At 38.0% G+C, this 11,375-nt stretch overlaps 1 protein-coding gene across 5 annotated transcripts in view; it reads right to left on the reverse strand.

Moving 5' to 3' along the window:
- The window catches only part of LOC125479274 (probable disease resistance protein At4g27220), a 35,984-nt gene extending 27,652 nt beyond the window's left edge, over nucleotides 1-8,332 (reverse strand). Inside the window, exon 1 of one of the 5 annotated variants that reach the window (XR_007259904.1) lies at nucleotides 7,510-7,973. The gene's annotated coding sequence lies outside the window, so the exon portion shown is untranslated. Of the gene's footprint in view, nucleotides 1-7,509 lie in introns of all 5 variants that reach the window. The other 4 variants (XR_007259903.1, XR_007259905.1, XR_007259902.1 and 1 more) reach the window with 4 other exon arrangements.
- Nucleotides 8,333-11,375: the final 3,043 nt, after the last annotated feature.

The following is an 11,375-nucleotide window of genomic DNA, read 5'->3' on the forward strand; positions in this document are numbered from 1 at the left end:
CCTGGGATGATGGGCTACAAAGCCCAAGTGGTGGCATCGGCCATCGCTTTGCCGATTTGCCGGAAAATGGAGAAGGGTGGCCGGAGCACCATTGATTTTCGTCAACTTTCGTGGCCTCAAACCTCCACATCCCGTGGTCAATCAAGGTGGTTCTTGGGTGGGTTTTGTAGAGGGGAATGAGAGCTTCAAAATGGTGGTGGTGGCATCGAAAAACTCCACCGGAGTTGGCCGGAATCGGCCTTGGAAAATGGCCACCCGCGGTGGGTGCGGGTGGACGAAAACCCATTTCCCTTTTTTTTTTTCTTTTTTTTTTTTTTTCTTCTCCCTCCATTTCTGATTGGTCCTCCCCTTTAAATACACACTAACCTTGAATAACCGATTTCGAACGTCCGTAACTATACCGTTATAATCCGGACTCGCAAACGGCTTTCGCCTATACGTTCGTACCAATGAGTACTACGAGGATATGCTAAAAGAATAAGTCCCACATCTTTCAAGTCGATGGTCAACGGAAGTCAAAGTCCTTGCCTCTAGGGCAATTTCGTAAATTCACGCTTTTAAAATAAAATAAAAACGTAAAATTTGGAACGGGTTGTTACAATCTACCCACCTTAAGAAAATTTCGTCCTCGAAATTTAAAATCATCAGTCCAGTGTAGAATACTCAAATTTAAAGAGATATGTATGTAAATACATACATGAGGAAGACACAAAGTAATAGCGCCTACATAAAAGAGGATGACATTCCGTCATGATCGGAGTGTAATGACTCTTCTTTCATGCCTCCAACTCCGTACTTTCCTTCTCTTTCACATAAACGTGTTCAAAGCGTGACGCACTTCGAAATTTAGCAGCATGTAGTATTTTTGGGTCAAGCCCAAACAACAATTAACGAATTAAATAAGTAAATATAAATATTAACGTAGAATAATCTACTTGTTTACTTACTTAACAACCCAACGAATCAGTTATTAATATTACGGTCTGCACACCACAAAACCGACAATTCACTGATGTCTTGATAAACAAGTAACAATTCCCGAGGGTGCAATATTACCATCTTGCCCCTCAATGGGAAATACACATACCAACCTCGATTGTACTCATTCACTACCTTCTGAGGTAACATCGTCAATAACATAAATTTTCTACATCACAATCTCAATTAAATATTCGTTCGCAATAATCTGCTGTAAATCACAAGCTGCACATACAATATTTGTATTATATTTCGAAGAATACCATACTCCTAAACAGGAATGTAACCTTAGTTACCCATAATTCTAACAAAAGTATGCGTCCATTAAATATGCGCTATGCGTAAAATCTCCATATATCAACTCCAATGATACCATAGTTAACCCGAAATTGTAACCGTGGTTACAAGCGACTAGAATGGAGATAAGGATATACTGCAACCATGCTACTGGTGGACAAACAAAATGTAACTCGTCCACAAAGGTCTGAGTAACTCATTTCAAACTAATCGTTAATCTAGGGATAGAAATGCAATAATGAACAACTTCTAATACTCAAAACCTTCATAACGACTTCCAAAGGCTTGGAAGTGAAACATGTAACACGATGAAATATAAATACACCAAGATGATAATCTTGTCAGGTTTTTGTTTGCTGAATTTGTATAGAAGTCTAAGAGTAGTTTTCTCAAAAAGTCATCGTCCTCTGGACGCAATTAGAAAATTGTAATTGCCCAAGGAAGTTTGAACTCTATATCCTCAATATCCTCACAACATTAATCAAAAGCGGGGTACATCTAGAGTGAGGATTCATTTAGAACACATCAACGGGAGCCTCGATTTTATCTCTTTCCTACTTCCACATTTGATCACGTCACAAAGATAATTTCTAGATCACATCCCCCGAAGAGGTTGACTACATCCCACTTCTATCTTAGTGGTCTTCACAAGTGTCTAGTTGTTGAAATTTCAACACCCATTTTTTTTTTTTTTTTTTTTTTTTTTTTTTTTTTTTTTTTTACGAAATAATTATTGCCAATACTTCAATTTTTAGAGCAAGAAAAATATTGTTTTCTACTTAAGTAAACCACCACCAATTGGAACATCATATAAGCGTATCATTGGTTTAGCATCACGATTAATGAATTTCACATTCTTCACATATACAACATCTCTCGAACTGAGCATATAAAAAGATACTTTCTAACTCCATTCATACAAAATGATTAAAATCATTTGAACCATTTCTTGGTAGATTAAAGGTAAATCTATATCGATACTCATACTTCCCAATCAAATAGAAAAGGACATGCTGGAAGTGTGTGAGAGTAGGTACACCATAGTGCACTCATAGATGCCAATTTAATTCTACTATTGCTTCCGACAAAACTTAGCTTGTTCCAAAAAGTAAATGTAATAAAAAGTTCGAAGATCAATGAAGATTTGGACACACTTCTACATAAAAGTCCCAATCAATAATCCAATAAAATTAGAAATTGTTAATTCTAGGTCATAAGTATGATGGTTCATCTTTAGCGGTTCTACCACCGAGAAACATAAGCGTTAACCTACTAAGAAAGTCTGAATCCGAATTAACTTGTCACATCAATCGACAATCCCTATGCATCATCAAAATCTCCACCGAGAAGTGTCATCTAGCCTTGAAATAAGGTGATGACTGTTGACTTTAGGTCAATGAATAAGATGGTTCGTTTCAAACGGTTCTAATCGTGAAAATAAAAGCAATACTCCGTCATGTTGCCATACCAACTTAACAATGTGGTGGTATCCGCGGTAAGATTTTTGAGATATGACGCCAAAAGTATACGTCCTTGAAATTTACAGTACTACTAACCAACTCTACGACACGAACAAAAAGGTCTTCACAGTTTCCTCGACACTCATAACAATCTAACAGTGAGCTACCATCCCGCATTTCGATTCTAATGTCTACCTATGGAAGTGATCGAGAGGTGGTTAGTCAAAGGGTTTTCGTTTACCTAGATAAGTGATAGGGTAAAAACAACAATCATGAGTTTACCGTTCTATTACAAAGCTTATTTCTAAGCTTCCACGATCCTAAGGCTCAAGCGAAGTAGTTCATTGATCCTAGGAGGATTTAATGATTGCTTTTCGGATTTCTACAACTCCCAGGATATGACAACTTACATTCGCAAGCCTATTCTCACCCATTTAATAAGTACAACTACGAAAGCAAAAATTTGGAATAACGTTGATTGAAAAATCTCAATGCTAGAAAAAGACCTTGCCTAAGATCTACTTTCAAAAAGACTTCATCGACAGTCGATCTTCCTCCTAAAGATCCAACATGAACCCAAGTATGCTTGAAGATATTAGTGCTAATAGGGACCGAACAATAATTATCCCTCAGATGATCTTCCGCGAAATGTTACTAAGAAATTAAGACTAACTAAGATTTCCATTCTTTAAAGAATCAATACTAACGGCGGTAGGAAAATGATAGAATTATTTGGTAATATCTCTGGCGATACATAATTATCAAAACATTTACTTAGGCCATCAACTTGCCTCACTTTTATACCTTTCCTCCACGAGGAAAATCTTCGTTTCAATTCTAAGGACAACCGCCAAAATGATTTTATAAAATGTCGTCAAGACCACAAAATTGTCCAAAACTGAAGAAAAGTTAACATATTTTTCCATATTCGATGAGGCGATAAAGTTCGAACGTCAAACACAAAAACCAAGAGTGCTCACATCACGCGTGTGATGAACACAATACTGCCCAACATATGCTCTGATACCAAACTGACACACCCCGACCCAGAAAGTCCACTTGGACCCTGAATCGAGCTGTGCTGGCCGACACCAGGAAGGTGACGAAGCCATAAAATGTGATAGTGCATAAAAAGTGAATAAATTTGAATCTAAAAGTGTCTAAATACCAGAGTGCGCTACGAGTGGGAGCGAACCCATTTCACGCGCGATGTCAGAGCATAAGTAAGGTACAGTAATGTGAGTAAGAATCATACCCTCAAAAATATCCATCAATACTAAGATTCGCCACAGATTTTTGTCGATACAAACTCAGCAGCTAAAACCTGGAGGGCACCAAAGAGAAGGTGTGAGTAAGCAATAAAACCAAGCTTCCCAAAGTTACTACCTCTCTAAAAGTAATGCCCCTAAATGTACAACCCGTATCGTTTTCCGTAAGACAGTACAACATATATACATATATCCAAACCATACTCGGAAATGACCAAAACCACGATTTGCCATCACATCCACCATACATTAATAAGTAGGCCAAATGAACTAAATCAATACAAAGTGATATATCAGTCATAGTCAGCTAAAATGACATGTACAACTTATCCGTATCTCATCAATCATGGCTAGCATATAAGTCGGAGTCACCTATAGTGACCTGTACGACTTATCCATATCTCATCATATAAGTCGGAGTCACCTATAGTGACCTGTACGACTTATCCATATCTCGTCAATTCTGGCTAGCATATAAGTCGGAGTCGCCTATAGTGACCTGTACGACTTATCCATATCTCATCATATAAGTCGGAGTCACCTATAGTGACCTGTACGACTTATCCATATCTCGTCAATCCTGGCTAGCACATAAGTCGGAGTCACGTATAGTTACCTGTACGACTTATCCATATCTCGTCAATTCTGGCTAGCATATAAGTCGGAGTCGCCTATAGTGACCTGTACGACTTATCCATATCTCATCAATTCTGGCTAGCATATAAGTCGGAGTCACGCATAGTGACCTGTACGACTTATCCATATCTCATCAATTCTGACTAGCATATAAGTCGGAGTCACTTATAGTGACCTGTACGACTTATCCACATCTCGTCAATCCTGGCTAGCATATAAGTCGGAGTCACGTATAGTGACCTGTACGACTTATCCATATCTCATCAATTCTGGCTAGCATATAAGTCGGAGTCACGTATAGTGACCTGTACGACTTATCCATATCTCATCAATTCTGGCTAGCATATAAGTCGGAGTCACGCATAGTGACCTGTACGACTTATCCATATCTCATCAATTCTGGCTAGCATATAAGTCGGAGTCACCTATAGTGACCTATACGACTTATCCATATCTCATCATAACATGTGCAACACATGGCAACCGGTACGACAGTATCGAAGTTGCCTAACTCATAACTGTAGTCATGCTAACTCAATCGATTCAATTAACACCATAAACTCACCTGAACTTACCTGGGTGTCCTGAGTTCACCTTTGCACTTGAAAGCATTCCCAATAATTATAAGCAAGTAATATACATAGGGATATATCATGATGCAATCTACTACTCAACCATGTCGTAGCATTTTCAATTATAAACAATATGGTGTGAAGTGTACAATCAATAACGCCATACTCCCAAACTACTTATTTTCAGGGATAATTATCCATAACAATCCAATTAACTCTAATTTAACTAACTAATTCACAAAACTAAAACTTGTCTTTACCAATTTCCTTCGCATCACTCAATTTCCCAAGCAAGGCTTTTGTCTCAATTATTTTATGGCTGCATCTAACGTCTCGTTAGACTGCCTACGTACCCTAAACAGGGATCAAGCCATTCGTAGTTCACATTGTACGTCAAGCATTCACAATAATTATATATGAAAGTAATATGCCTAATCAATTTAAAGGTGTCGATAGAACTCTCAATAATATGCACAATAAAAAGGAAAAGATCCACTCACCTGGAGTCCACGCTATACTACTCTAGCACGCGCATCGAGGCGTCCTGAATGATCGGTCCCTGTGGCCAATTATCAAATCACATCTCAGAACTCTTATCTGAAGAATATGCAATTCACATAAAACACAACCTCGACGACTTTCTAAAATAGGTTGAGACCTATTGACCACAAGTCAACCGTCGATCAAAGATCAACGGTAGGGTTTACAACCCTGTATAACCTGACCCGGAAGATCCGCATATCAGATTTCCAATCTGCAACTTCCAATGATCCACAATATGTTTCTAGAATAATATCTTAAAATTTCATTACGATCCAACGGTCAGATCTTCGCCAATTGCCTAAAACAAGTGGCCGTGAACATTTATTTTACTAACTTACAAATCCAATTCAGGAAGATCCGTAAGTCGGATTCCCGATCCGTAAATTCCTATGATCTTTAAATATTACGTATTATAATGTATCCAATTTTGGTGACGATCCAACGGTCGGATCATCGATTCACATTTTTATCAAGTAGCGTATTATAACGAATTTAGGTTCCAACGATCAACCTACGTCATTCAAATGACCAAACTGAATTCAAAACATTCGACATAGCCTAAAAATAGCATTGGCGGCTCACCGGCCACGCGCCGCCGCACGCGCCGCCGCGGGTGGCGGTCGGCCGCCCCGACTCGCCGGAAAATCCAACTAATTCCAAAAATTATCAAACTTCACAGAAATGAAGATCTCAGTGAGTGGAGCAACTTTCATACCTGCCACGAAGTCCAAAAGTGGACGGAAGATGGTCAATTTTGCCCACGAAGCCGGCGGGTGCCTAAAACTTCCCGACGTCGATTCGTCGTCTACGGTGGTCCAACGGGGTCAAGGTTGGTTGGGTTTTGCTCCTGGGATGATGGGCTACAAAGCCCAAGTGGTGGCATCGGCCATCGCTTTGCCGATTTGCCGGAAAATGGAGAAGGGTGGCCGGAGCACCATTGATTTTCGTCAACTTTCGTGGCCTCAAACCTCCACATCCCGTGGTCAATCAAGGTGGTTCTTGGGTGGGTTTTGTAGAGGGGAATGAGAGCTTCAAAATGGTGGTGGTGGCATCGAAAAACTCCACCGGAGTTGGCCGGAATCGGCCTTGGAAAATGGCCACCCGCGGTGGGTGCGGGTGGACGAAAACCCATTTCCCTTTTTTTTTTTCTTTTTTTTTTTTTTTCTTCTCCCTCCATTTCTGATTGGTCCTCCCCTTTAAATACACACTAACCTTGAATAACCGATTTCGAACGTCCGTAACTATACCGTTATAATCCGGACTCGCAAACGGCTTTCGCCTATACGTTCGTACCAATGAGTACTACGAGGATATGCTAAAAGAATAAGTCCCACATCTTTCAAGTCGATGGTCAACGGAAGTCAAAGTCCTTGCCTCTAGGGCAATTTCGTAAATTCACGCTTTTAAAATAAAATAAAAACGTAAAATTTGGAACGGGTTGTTACACATATACTTAACATGAAAATTCTTTTACTTCTCAAATATCTTTATAATTTTTCGTCGTCAGATTAGATGAATTAAAATCTAAAATTTATAAGAAATCTCTCCAAATCAATTAAACTACATAAAAATTCATTAAAAAATTTTAAATTCTGAATTGAATACTTGCGCCTAACACTCGACAATTCACCGTAAAAAAACAAAGCCATTATCCCTCATAAAAAATATGAACTATTATCCTTATTGCGATGTATTTAAACCGATCACAAACAATCCCATGACATCTCATAATATAATGAGGGCATAAACACATACAATTATCAAGAAGAACACAGAACCATTAACCCACTTCTCCACCGCCTTGACCCCGTTGATTTTTGGGTGAGTTTGGGTGGTGTTTGGAGGTGATGCAGAAGGTTTTGCCGAGAGGGAGAAGGGAGAGTTGCAAAGGGGGACAGATGGGTGGAGAGGCAGAGAGTTGTGAGGGATGAGAAAGAGTGACAGTATTGGAAGATGGAGGAGCCTGAGTGTAACGAGAGATTAAGTGAGGCGTGGGACACACCGACACAGAACCATTAACCCGATTCCGGAGATCCAGCTGGAGGGCAGTTTCGGTACAACAACGAAAAAAAAGGAAATAGGTGATGGAAACTGTAAAAAAGGGTATGGAAACGCGCATGATTGACATGCATTATTGAACCATTCAAAGGAAGGAAACTGGCCAGAAGGGAAGGAAAAGGGCACATGATGAGGGAACTGGGGCCCTGCTTGATGGGTTGTCAGCCATCCATGTGCAATTCCGATTGCATTATTTTGATCGGAAGACATTGTCGGCCATGTGCAATTCCAATTGCATTATTGTGAGGTCCATTTATGTAGGTAACCAATCAAATTTTTAAAATACACAATCATATTTATTATATTTTCATTAAATTTATTAAAAAATATTAAATGGATCTGACAGCAGCTGTCAAATTGATAGCAGAAGGATTTGTTTTCAATTGACTCATGACCACGTAGGAAATTGAAGACTCATTTAGAAAAAGTTTGCTGTCAATTTTTACTATTATATACTTATGTTGCAGTTTTGACATCTTCTTTAAAGATGCTCTTAGAGCATCTTCAAATGAGAAGTCAAATTTTAAACATAAAATTTAAATTTGACGACCTATGTGGTATTTTGACATCTTTCAAAATTTTGTTTTTCAACCGGTATATCAAATTAAATATTATTTTATTACACTATTTTCTTTTCTTTTTATTTTATTACACTGTTTCTTCAACCCAATTCATTTTATTACTTTTTGATCGGGCCACATTTATCTGCATTGTTAGTTGATCCAACAGTCCCCATTTTAAATTATTTAATTTTAAATTTTAAATTTATAAAAACATCAAATTTAACGAATAAGATCGAATATAATATATTCAACAGTAAAAAAAATATATATTTAACAGTCCAAAATTAAGAAACTGCAATTATATGCCTAGACCTAAAACTTTGGTCAACTTCTCAGGGTTCTAAATGGGTATTCAAAAAAAGGAACGATCGGTTCCAATGTAGCCATAGAAACTCAAATTTTTGTGACATTGTAGGAAGCCATCTATGCATATATAGGAATGATTCAAGTTGCCATAATCACTTACTATATTTCATATTTATATGTATATGTCTTCTTTTCAGAGTCTTTCTTGTAGTTTACTTATATGTGCACTCTGGCACGCTAAGTTTTAGCTGAACCCGCAAAAATTTTGAAAGAACCAAATTTAGTTTGGTTTGGAATAACCGATAAATAGACATGGACATAACGTTTTACGGATTTTGATCAAATATGTAACTTTTTCACTAAAGGGACAATGATGAGTTAGTGGGAGGGTTGCAATGGTGAGTTAGTGGGATGACTGCGATGATGAGTCAGATGGATTGGATGAGTGATAGAAATCAGAGGGCTTTTTTAATTCTTGTTGTTGAAAATACTAGTGGGTAATGAATGCCCACAGTATTGAATACCTGCCACAACATTGAAAACGTTGCCAAAGGGTTGAAAACCTTGGCAAAATATTGATATGTGGAGATCATTTGTCAAAGATGTGTGCTTGGAGTTGCTCTATAAATAGAGCACTCCGTATGCTTCGAAGAGAGAGCAGAAAAAAGAAAGAGAGGAAGAGAAGAGGAGAGAATACATAGAGTTATCTTTGTACTCCTATTTATAATAAAAGCATCATTGCTACCCGAGGACGTACTCCAGTCACACTGACTGTAGAGGAACCTCGTAAATTTTGTGTCTTTTTATTTATTCCACTGTACACACATAGTCGATTTTACAACACGTTATCAGCACGAAAAGCTCTTATGTCAGTGGAAAGCACAACGCCATAAATCCGATGAAGCACTATCCACCTCTCACCTCCGTCATCTAAAATCTCACAGAACAAAAGGTATGTCCATTTTTCGTCTCTCCCACTGCGCCAGAAGCGCCCCACCGAATTCCGGTGAGAATTGAAATTTACGACCTGAAGTCGTCACGAGATGAGAAAACTCGTACTTGACAACTGGTTTCCAGAGATCCAGAAGAATCTCATCAGACTTGGAAACCCAGATCACGTTGTTTTCAACGAATCTTGAGAACTCCCATGAATACTTGGTTGTTTGAGATGGTGATGGCAAGAATGAATCCACACAAGCCTCCCTCTCTTGTGCCTCTGTCAACCCCACTGTCATCTATGTCTCTGTAAGGAAGTTCTTGCTTAACGATGACATGTTCCCTGGGTCATGCAAGAACAACGCCAGTCTCTTGTAGCCTTTTGGATTGAATTGAATTTGGGCAACTTCCATAACTACCTAGCTGGCCCTGCGTTTTGAGACTGGTAGAGACAGAGAAAGAAGAAAAAAAAAAAAGGATGTTGACTGCAACATAAGAAAAATATATATATAAAAAATGATTTGAATAGTGCATGACACCATTTAGTCAAAATCATTTAAATGGTTTCTGTTGGTGCATGGCACCATGTTGCAGAAATCAAAAAAGTAACAATAGTAAACTTTGAATAAGTACTGACAAAAGAAAGAAAAATAATAAATAAAAGGAGATATGATACTTCTTGTTATTTATGTGAATTTGTGTTGGTTTAAAACCCTTTCACAAGTTCTATTTACTTTAAAGTAATTTATTTATCATGGACGGTTTTACCGCCTACTGCTTTAAGTTTTGATTTATGTGAATGGTGCTGAATTAAAGCCCTTGTCACAAGCTTTATTTACTTAAATGCAATTTATTCATTATGGCTGAAATTACCGCCTATTGCTTTAATTTATTTATTGTACTTCTTTTGTTACGATGAGTACATACTGGACCCGAAGTTCCTTGATCAGATCAGAACCTGCAGTTTCTTGATCCTCATCAAATAAAAATGATTGGACCTGAAGTTCCATCAAACAAAAAGATCGGATATAAAGTCCCTTGATCCTCAAGATTAGGACATAAAGTTCCTTGATAAGTATCTTAAGTTTGAAGTGCCGCAGTGCCTCAACTTAATTGCAATAAAAAAAGCCATAAGAGTCTCGGTCTGTAAGACTATTAAATAAGGACCAGAAGTTCCTTATGTCCATACTCAAAAATGGTTTAGCAGAAGTATTTATTAAGCGGATGAAATTAATTACCCGCGTTCTGCTGATGAAAATAAAATTGCCAGTTTTTACATGGGTACATGTCATTTTACATGATGCATTATTGATTTGGTTGAGACCTGTTGACAACCATCAATACTTCTCAGTAGAACTCGTGTTTGGGAACCAGCCAAACATTATATATTTACGAGTTTTTGGTTGTGTTATCTATGTGCTTATTGCACTGCCACAACATACTGAAATGAAGCATCATTGCGGATTAGGCATTGATGTTAAACATCATCTATCATTCAATATTTAAAACCCTTGACTGGGGATACATTTACCGCGTGGTTTGCGGACTGTCATTTTGATAAGACAGTTTTCCTGCCGTTAGGGGGAGAAAATAACTTTGTTTCAGAAGAACGATGAGCAAATATCATTCCAGAAGAATGATGAGAAAAAACCGTTCCAGAAGAACGAAGAGAATTTGTCGTATTTTGATTCATGAAGCAATCAATATACAAAACAAAGTGAGAATAATTGAATGATGCAACGATATGCAAATCAAATG

The sequence above is a fragment of a genome, unplaced genomic scaffold, assembly GCF_019419815.1.
Source record: "Pyrus x bretschneideri cultivar Hongxiangsu unplaced genomic scaffold, Pyrus_bretschneideri_v1 Contig28, whole genome shotgun sequence".
Classification (NCBI taxonomy): Eukaryota; Viridiplantae; Streptophyta; class Magnoliopsida; order Rosales; family Rosaceae; genus Pyrus; species Pyrus x bretschneideri.